Raw genomic sequence first — 9402 nt, 5'->3', positions numbered from 1 at the left:
GGCTCGCATTTCTGGCTGTTTCTGTGGTTACCTCGCTGGGTGGCTGGGTGGGCGGTGGTGGGAGTGTGGAGTGTGGATACATTTGCTCTTCTCAGGCCCTGATTTTCCATTCCGGAGCTGCTTGGGCGAGAAGTCCCTGGGACTGCCCTCCCGCAGGTGCCCTGGGCAGGGGTGGAGGGGGTCTGGGGAACAAGGTCTGCCTCTCCCTGAGACCCGGAGGCCCCCTGTGCCCGGGGCTGAGCTGTCAGCCAAGCCCCTTCCTCTAGAGACCCATAGCGCGCCAGGGAGGGAAGGGCGCGAGGAAGCCCGCTCCTCCTCCCCCTCCTCCCCGTCTTCCTTCTCCTCTTCCTCCCCCCCTCTTCCCCCTCCTCCCCGTCTTCCTCCTCCTCCTCTTCCTCCCCATGTCGTAGGAGGGGAGCCGAGGCCAGGGAGCCTCAGGGGCCTGCGCAAACGGCCAGGAGGGAGCGAAGTCACCGGAGCCCAGTGCAGACCCCTCCTCCGCACGCGGGTTCCCTCCCTCGAGGAGGCGCGGGAAGGTCGGTGGTGTCTGCTCTCGGGACGGGCGGCGGCGGGAGGGGGCAGGCGGGGTCAGAGGTGCGTGGCCACCGCCTGGGACGACTCGGCCTCTTCCCCTTCTGGGCCACCCAGGCCGCACTTCCTGCAGGGACCTCGGGAGGCGGGGAACAGGCGGGGGCCGGCTCCTCCTGGGCGCCGCCTCCCGACCTCTCTCCCACGTCCGCAGGCCAGAGGCCAAGGGTTTGGGAGTTGGGACCAGTGCTCGGCTCCCCCCCCACCCCCGCCCCGCAATCCACGCGGGGCTGGGACTGGGTCAGGGCGCCGCTCCGCCGAGAGCGCGCTAACGAGGAGCTGGGGTCCAGCGTGGACAGGAGCAGGGGTCCTGCGCCGAGCGGCCGGGGGGGGGGCGAGGCCGGCGGGGGCGTGGCCGGAGCGCCAGCCGGCGGGCGGGGCTAATAGGGGGCGTGGCCGAGGCGGGGGCGGGCCCGCAGAAAACGAGCTACGCCCCCGACCGCGTGCCCCGCCCCCGGCCTCGGGCCCCGCCCCTCGCCGCCCCTCCGCGCCCCGCCCTCGCGTCCCTTCCTTCCCGGGGCTGGCAGGCGGGCCGCGGCGTCTGCGGGCGGCGGACGGGCGGGTGCCTCCGGCTCGCTCCCTCCCTCGCTGCCGGCTTCCTTTTGTTTTTCTGGACGGCGATGAGCTCTGGGCCGGTGCGGCGGCTGCGGGCGCGAGGAGGCCCGCGCTCCTAGCCACCCTTCCCGGCCTCAGCGCGCTCGTCCCGGGCGGCGGCCGGCGCCTACCCCAGCGCGGCGGCGCCCAACTTGGGCTCGGGAAGCCGGGGGACGCGTCCTGCCCTGGAGCAGGTAGGGAAGCGGCAGGCTGCGGGGCTCGGGGAGTGCGGGCGTGTGCGCTGGGGTCGCACGCTCACACACACTGGCTCTCTACGTGTGAGTGTGTAAGCATGTGCGTGTGCGTGTGTGTGTGTGTGTGTTGGCGGGTTCCTGTGTTTCTCTGTGCGCTGGAGTTGTGGTAACCGAGGACGGTGGTGTGCCCTGGAATGGCGTTTCCTCGTGGGGATCTGTGTGTGCACATTTTGGGGGGCATTTGTGGGATGGTGCCAGGGACAGTTGCTGGTGGGGACAGGTGCGGGGCGGGTGTCGAGTGTGAGCGGCTGTGCGTGGGGTTGGAGTGGCGGGTGGGCGTGGGCGCTCCGGCCCCGCGCTCCGAGCCCGGTGCCCCCCGCCTGCCCGCGCAATGCGGAGCCCCGGAGCCGCCGGAGGACAGCTGGGGTCCCGGGGGACGGGCACGGGCCTGGGGGGCAGCCCTACTAACCCCGCAGGTCCGCGCGGCCCACGTGGGTCGCCTGTGAGTTCCGACCGGGGGAGGGGGCGCGTCGGCCGCCCGCTTCCTCCTTCCCGGGCGGAGGGGCGACAGACAGGCCGAGCTGTTCCCGAGTCCGGAGCCCTGGCCTTGCCGCGCCCCGCGCCGCGCCCCGGCGGACACGCCGCCTCCCTGGGCTGTGAGTCGCTTCTGTCGAATTGGGACAGCTCGTGCCTCGGGGCCTGTGGTGACGGTCACCGGGAGAACGCACTCAAGGGAGCTCCTCGCCCGGGGCCTGGCACGTAGTAGGTGCCACGTTGCCTGGATCGGAGTTCCTTTTTAAAATCTTTTCTCCCCTTTATCACGGGTGGGGCGCTTACATCCCCCCCTGCCTCTCTCCCGGCCCTAACTTCACCGCGAAGCTCGGAGATTCGAGAAAGTTTGGGGGCGCCACCCCCTCCTCCTCGTTGCACCTTCCCGGCCGCCTGGAGCGAGCAGGAGCGAGCAGCGCGTGGACGCTGGCCCTTTTCCAGCCACGAAGGCCCGGCCGAGCGGGGGCGCTTCCCCGGCCGAGGCAGCGGCTGCGAGGAGCCCTTTTGTTCAACAAGTGCCTAGTCCTGGGGGGGGGGGGGGGTGCGGCTCGCGGAATCTGACAGCCAGGCATGAACGGGGCGCTCCCCGCAGGCGCAGGTACAGATCGATGGCGCATCCGGGCTGGGCCTGTTCCCCCTAGAGGAGGGTGTTTGCCAGGGTGGAAACCCTCCTGCCCCACCCCACCCCACCCACCCTACTCCCTTCCATCAGGAGGCTGAGGGTTCCTGTGGGATCCTGCATCCTGGCCCCACACCTGAATTTAAGGGAGATTTAGCTTTGCAACCTGCTGCCTGCACCACTGAACCGCAGTGCGTGTGCACACCGCTCTGCCCTCGATGCACCCTCAGATTCCTGCCCACAGCACCAAAGCGCTTGCTCCGACCCAGCAGGGCCATCTGGCAGGTGCCTTCTGCCAGGGCCAGTGATTCCTTCCCTCCCTCTCCTGCGGTTCCTTCCTCTCAGGACCCTGCCCAGTCTGAACACCAAAATAACCTCTCACCGGGGGAGCGGCCAGCCTCACGGTGCGCCAGGCTCTCAAAATGGAGCTGGCGTGGAATGGGCAGGGGTGCCGGAACGGTGGCCACGGCCTCCCACGGGTGTTGGGGGGAGGGTGTTGGGGGTGGGGGGCTGGAGCCCTCTGCAGGCATTCATTCACGACCCAGCACAGAAAACTCGGGGTTGGTTCCTCTGGTTTGTCTTCCAACGGGGGACGGAAGCTCTGAGCTCTCAGAGCGATGGCATGTAGGGGGAACAGAGTCAGCGAACTCCTCCTCCTGCTTGAGGTCAGGGGCCCACGTAGGCTACAACCTGTTTGGTAAAGCGATTTTATATCCTAGCAGAGAAGGGGCGTTCGATCTGAACCCTATTGTCTTCCCCATAACCAGCTTCAGTAATAATATATAAAAAAAAATCTGCCTGGCTCTCTCAGAAGACAGACCAAAAGCTGGGTTATTCCCCTGTTAAAACCAGCCCCTTGTCTCAAGCAGGCCAGTACTTTGGCCCTAGATCTATTTCTGTTTCGCTTTTGAAAGTGCCTGTCATTACTGAGCTCTTGAGCTTTTATTGAATAATGTGCCCGAGAGAAGGCGCGGGGGCTCTGCCTCCCGCTCTAGCCTGGCCTGCTCCCCTTGCGTCCCACTGTGACGCTTTCTGTGGGGTGGGAAATAGACGTCAGTGTGCCCGAATCATTTGGGAGACTTGGCATTGGGAATCTCCTTTGACTTGAGAAACAAGAACTAGTCAAACCCCAGAAGAACAGAGGTCTGCCCAAACTCTAGCCAACCCATCCAGGCCTTCCCAACAACCCCTCCTAGAGAGACACTGAGAGAAATAAACGCTGGGACAGATGCCTTCGGAATTCACTGAACGCCCCCTCTGGCCACCGGGCCGTGCGGAATGAGAACTCCAAGAGGGTCCGGGGGTGGACTCCCCGGTGCCCACACCGGCGGCACGTCGGCCTGGAGCTGCTGCGGATGGAGCCCGGTCCCGGTGAAGCGGGAGTGTTGTCTCCCAGGGCTGCACCCACTGCCTTCAGGGCCCCGCGTGCACCGTTCCGAGGGGTGCCCTTCACATAAAAGACCGTGTGGAGTGTCCGTGTCCTCCTTACTCCTGTGGTCCTTCCCCCAAACTTATCCTAAGACCTTGTGCTGCCACTCACGGGCGGTAAAGTGCCGAGTCCCCAGCACCAACTGATGAACCAGTGCTAATCCGGGGCACTCGCACTCGTACCCAGAGCGCACTTGGCACCAAAGAGCCAGCTGCTTGGCCGCTGAAAGGTTATCTAGCCTGGGGTCGGGTTTGCATTAGAACTTAGCATTCCAGACAGCCCTAACCCATGCTTGTTTGCTGTGGGATAATGCCACCACGTTATGAGCTGCCGGCCCAGACTTGGTGGGGGATGATGTGCCTTTTGCTGGCTTGTGGCACCTGATGCCACGGTGGCGTGGGGAAGGAGGGCGCTGTCCCGGCGCTCCGCTTGGGGACGCACCATTCGCCACCCCCTCGTTGGGCTGCCTTCGTGTCTCATGCCCGCGCGCCAGGCGGCACAGCTGGGCATCTCATGTGGCCCTTGGGGTTGGGTTTCTAATTAGGGGATGACAGAGGGTAATTGTATACGGAGATCGCGGAGCGGGCTTCGCCGGCTCTCGGTGCCACCTGCCCACGGGGAAATGGTTTCTTTTAAATCCCAACCAGTTGGAATCTAGTGGCACGAGGCTTGAGGCTAAGGTCGGGTCGTCACCACCGTCTGACCGGCGGTGCGGCACGCTGCTTGGGCCGTGATGAGCAGGGTGCCGGCCAAGGAGTTCTGCTCCAGGCGCCCTAAAAGCGCAGAGTCCTCTCCCAGAGGCCCGCCCTGCTAACTGCGTTTCTGAGGCAAAGCTTCGTTCCCCTGCGTTCCTGAGGCCTGACACCCTGACACCCTGACACCCGCAGCCGCCTCCCCAGAGCCGGGGGTGGGGGGGGGGGCTCCCGCCGCTGCAGCCCTCCCGCCCACCGCAGGCCGCGAAGGTGACACTGGGGGCTCTTTTCATGCCCCCCCACTTGCTCGCCCAGGGCTGTGCCTTCCCTGTGTTGTTTCTTTTGCACCCAGAGGTGCAGCCAGGGTGGCGGGAGCCGGAGGGGGGTCCCTGCCAGCACAGCCCCTCCTGCCTCCCGGCCGGGAAGTGAGGGGGAGGGATGAGTCTCGGGCCCTTGGCTAAGAAACACTCAGGACTCTGAAGTGCTTACTCTGTGGATAAAGCTGCCATGTTCCCGCAGACAGGAAGAAGGCTTTGGGGGTTCCCGGCTCCCCTCCGGAAGTCTCCCCTGATGGCCTCTGCACCCTGCTGCCCGCCAGACCCTTCCCTTGCTCTGTGTGCCCCTTAGCAAGGGGGGGGGTACCCCTCAGCTGGGGGCTGTGCTGAGTCAGGTGAGCAAGCCTGAGCTGTCCCAATGCTCAGACCCAACGCAGTCGCCCGTCCTCCAGACCCAGAGCCAACGCCCCCATCACCAAGACCCATCTTCTGCCTGTTAGGCGCCCCCATCACCAAGACCCATCTTCTGCCTGTTAGGCGCCCCCATCACCGAGACCCATCTTCTGCCTGTTAGGCGCCCCCATCACCAAGACCCATCTTCTGCCTGTTAGGCGCCCCCATCACCAAGACCCATCTTCTGCCTGTTAGGTGCCCCCATCACCTAGACCCATCTTCTGCCTGTTAGGCGCCCCCATCACCAAGAAGACCATCTTCTGCCTGTTAGGCGCCCCATCACCAAGAAGACCATCTTCTGCCTGTTAGGCGGCCCCATCACCAAGACCCATCTTCTGCCTGTTAGGTGCCTCCATCACCAAGACCCATCTTCTGCCTGTTAGGCGCCCCCATCACCAAGACCCATCTTCTGCCTGTTAGGTGCCTCCATCACCAAGACCCATCTTCTGCCTGTTAGGCGCCCCCATCACCAAGAAGACCATCTTCTGCCTGTTAGGCGCCCCATCACCAAGAAGACCATCTTCTGCCTGTTAGGCGGCCCCATCAACAAGAAGACCATCTTCTGCCTGTTAGGCGCCCCATCACCAAGAAGACCATCTTCTGCCTGTTAGGCGGCTGGCTCTCAGCATCTCCCAGCTGGAGATCTCAGTGTTTGTGCTCTTCCCCCTCAGCTAGTGGGTCAGCCCTCCGTGGCGCCGCCCCCTCCCCATCCTTGCCCCCTCCCCGCCCCACGCCTTCCCTCCTGGGAGCAAAGCCTGCTCTCCCCTCGCTGCTGAGGCCCTGCTGCGGCTGGGTCAGTGTTTGTCGTCTCGCTCTCTGCCCGCCACCCCCAGGTTCACGCTGTTCCTCTGAGCACCGGCTCTGTGCCTGCTCCTCCCTGCGCCTGGAAGGCTGGGCACAGGCCTCCTCCCTCCTGAGGTGGGGTGGGTCTTGGACTGGGGGTGGGGAGAGCATCAAACAGCCCGTGAGCATGGCAGGTGCTGGGGTGTGGGGAGTGAGCACCCCCCCCCCCGGGACTCTGAGGAGCATAGGCCAAGCTGACACCCAGGATGAGAGCAGGTGTCTGGAGGGAGTGGGGACAGGGGCTCGGGCGGCACTGCCTTCTCTCCCTCCCAGATTCACCTGTTAGCCTCCTTCCTACTCATCCTTGAAGAATGTGCGTTTGTAACGAGCGGCTTTATTGAGAAATAATCTATATTCCAGGAGTGTGCTCACTTTCAGTGCGTCCTCTGCTCCTCAAGTTTTTCTTTTCAAACTCGGCGGTTTTAGGCATCTTTTGACCCAGGTGGGCAGCGCAAGGCGTGCGGTCTGAGTGGGTGTGCCAGGCTCCTGGAAGGGTGCCAGCGGGGGTGGGGCGGGGGTAGAGGGTCATGATTTGGAGTTTGGGGAGCTGCCATTTTGGGTTGTCCCAGCTCATGTCTTCTGAGCAGCATCTCTCGGGGGTCCTTGAAGAAGCCACGGTGACCATGAAGGTGGGGGGCGGGGGGCATGCACGGAGAGATCAGACTTAAGGAGGCCCAGACCCCCTCCCCTCCCGCCTGGAGTGCTTGGAAAGTGTTTGTTGAGTTTGGGTGCACGGGTGCTAGGGTGCCTGTGGCTGCGGGGGCTCCTGGGGACGCTGGCAGAATTCTGGTTCCGTGCAGCGGCCTCTAGATCACAGTGTTCCCCTCACACACACACCCGCCCCCCCTTCCTGGGGCGGCAAAATGCTCAGGATTCTGCTTCCTTCCTGTGCATTTAACAGACGTTTCCAGAAAATGGAATTGACCACAGCTCCCCGCTCTTCCCTGTCACTCCCATCCTTGCTCGTTCGTGGCGGCACGCACGGTAATCCGCTTCTGGAGGGAAGTGAGCGCCTCTCAGAATCCATCACCGGGGCTTTAAAAACGTCCTTTTCAACACTGTGCCGTTTTCTGTGTTTACGTGTGTGGCTGGAGAGTCACTCTGGCGGAGTGAGCGTGGGATGTCCAGAAAAGCCTGCCCCACGCAGGACCCGGGCCGGGGGGGGGGATGGTGACTCCCTCTCCCCTCGCCGGAGCGGGGCGTTGGGGGGATGGCGGTGGCAGGAACCAGGCTTTCTTACAAACCCTTCGTTCAGGCGGTGCCAGCCTCATGCCTGACGCAGCCTGGACAGTCTGGCTCAACCACCAGGGGCAGGAGACAGGTGGCGGCGGCTTGGACTTCTTTCTTCTTCCCAGTAAGTAAAGGAGGCCCCAGCCCTGGCCGGTGTGGCTGAGTGGATAGAGCGTCGGCCTGCGGACTGAAGGGTCCTGGGTTCGATTCTGGTCACGGGCAGGTACCTCGGTTGCAGGCTGCCGGCCCTGGTCAGGGGCATGGGCCCTGGTTGGGGGCATGTGGGAGGCAACCCATTGATGTGTCTCTCTCACATCGATGTTTCTCTCCATCTCTTCCTCTCCCTCCCACTCTGTAAAAGTCAGTGGAGAAAACACCCTCCCGGGAGGATGAAAAGAAAAGGAAGAAGAAGGCCTCAGACGGACATGTGTGACGGCTCATTCTCTGGGGAGTGCACGTCCTCTGAGGACGGGGGAAGAACTGCTGCTGCTCTTGGCATAGGGTCTTGGTGACGTGCTCTCTCCTGACCTAAGCGTAGGAAGGCCGGGCTGGCTGTCCCAGAGCTGGCTGTGAGGTGCACACATCTGCTCTGGGGAGTTGTCTTCACCAGTGTTGGTGGGAGTGGCGAGGGGAGATGTAGCACAGGCCAAGAATTCCAGCTCTCTCTGCAGGGACCCCGAGCCGAGCAGCGGTCTCGCTGGCCCATAGCTCCTTCCCCTGTGTCTTGTTGTGGCCAGCTGCTGGCTTCCCAGCACAACCACATCCTCACTTTCATCCTTATTTTCACCATCACCATTACTATCAGCACCTTCATCATCTCCATCATCACCATCACAACCATAATCATCACCACCATCATTACATCACAGTCATCATAATCATCACCATCATTACCATCACCATCACCAACTACTGTCACCATCACCAACTACTGTCACCATTACCATTACTATCCCCTCTATCGCCATCATCACCATCACAACCATAATCATCATCACCATCATTACCATCACCATCACCGACTACTGTCACCATCACCAACTACTGTCACCATTACCATTACTATCCCCTCTATCGCCATCATCACCATCACAACCATAATCATCACCACCATCATTACATCACAGTCATCACAATCATCACCATCATTACCATCACCACCACCATCACCATCACCATCACCAACTACTGTCACCATTACCATCATCTCTGTCACCATCATCACCATCACCATCATCACCATCAGCACCACTACCACCATCATCATCACCATTGTCACTATTACATCACCATCACCACTGTCACCATTACCATCACCTCTGTCGCCATCATCACCATCAGCACCACTACCATCATCATCACCCAGTCGCAGCGTTCCCTTCCAACCTTTGGGCATGGCATCACAGAGCCCATTTATGCTGAATCAGCTCTTTGTTGCCAGCGGTGGGGTGGTGCAGGGCACTACTGTTAGGGGGGTAACGAAGGGATGACCAGTAGGGTCAGGGAACCCGAATGGGTAGATGATAAAATGTTACTCTGAAAAGGGGCCTCATGAGAATGATCTGGAAGATTCTTGGAGAATCCCAGCGGTGGCGGTTAGTTTTATGTCTACTTGACTGGGCTAAGGGATGCCCAGAGAGCTGGTAAACATTATTTCGGGTTCGCCTGTGAGGGCATCTCAGGGAGAAATGAGCATTTGGAGCAGGAGACTGAGTCGGGGTCACTGTTACCAGTGCGGTGCCCCCCATCGGTCTGGTGCGGGCCTGAGCAGAACCGAAAGACAGAGGGAGGAGGGCTTAGCTTGTCTGCTGGGGCCTGGCCCCGGAGCAGAGGGGGCTTGCTTTGCAGACCCGGTGTGCTGGGAGTCCGCGCAGGAGGGCTGCTCTGTGCTCATGCCGATTGGCGGGTGTTTTACACATTAAACTGCGGGACGGCG

At 62.2% G+C, this 9402-nt stretch overlaps 1 protein-coding gene across 4 annotated transcripts in view; it reads left to right on the top strand.

Moving 5' to 3' along the window:
* Positions 1-399: 399 nt before the first annotated feature.
* Positions 400-9402, top strand: part of HPCAL1 (hippocalcin like 1) — an 80292-nt gene continuing 71289 nt past the window's right edge. For 3 of the 4 annotated variants that reach the window (XM_080685995.1, XM_080685994.1, XM_080685992.1), the window contains exon 1: positions 1083-1376. The gene's annotated coding sequence lies outside the window, so the exon portion shown is untranslated. Of the gene's footprint in view, positions 537-1082; positions 1377-9402 lie in introns of those variants that run through there. The other variant, XM_080685993.1, reaches the window with a different exon arrangement.

The sequence above is a fragment of the Plecotus auritus genome (assembly GCF_963455305.1).
Source record: "Plecotus auritus genome assembly, chromosome: 8".
Taxonomy (NCBI): domain Eukaryota; kingdom Metazoa; phylum Chordata; class Mammalia; order Chiroptera; family Vespertilionidae; genus Plecotus; species Plecotus auritus.
This window is presented reverse-complemented; position numbering and strand designations above follow the sequence as displayed.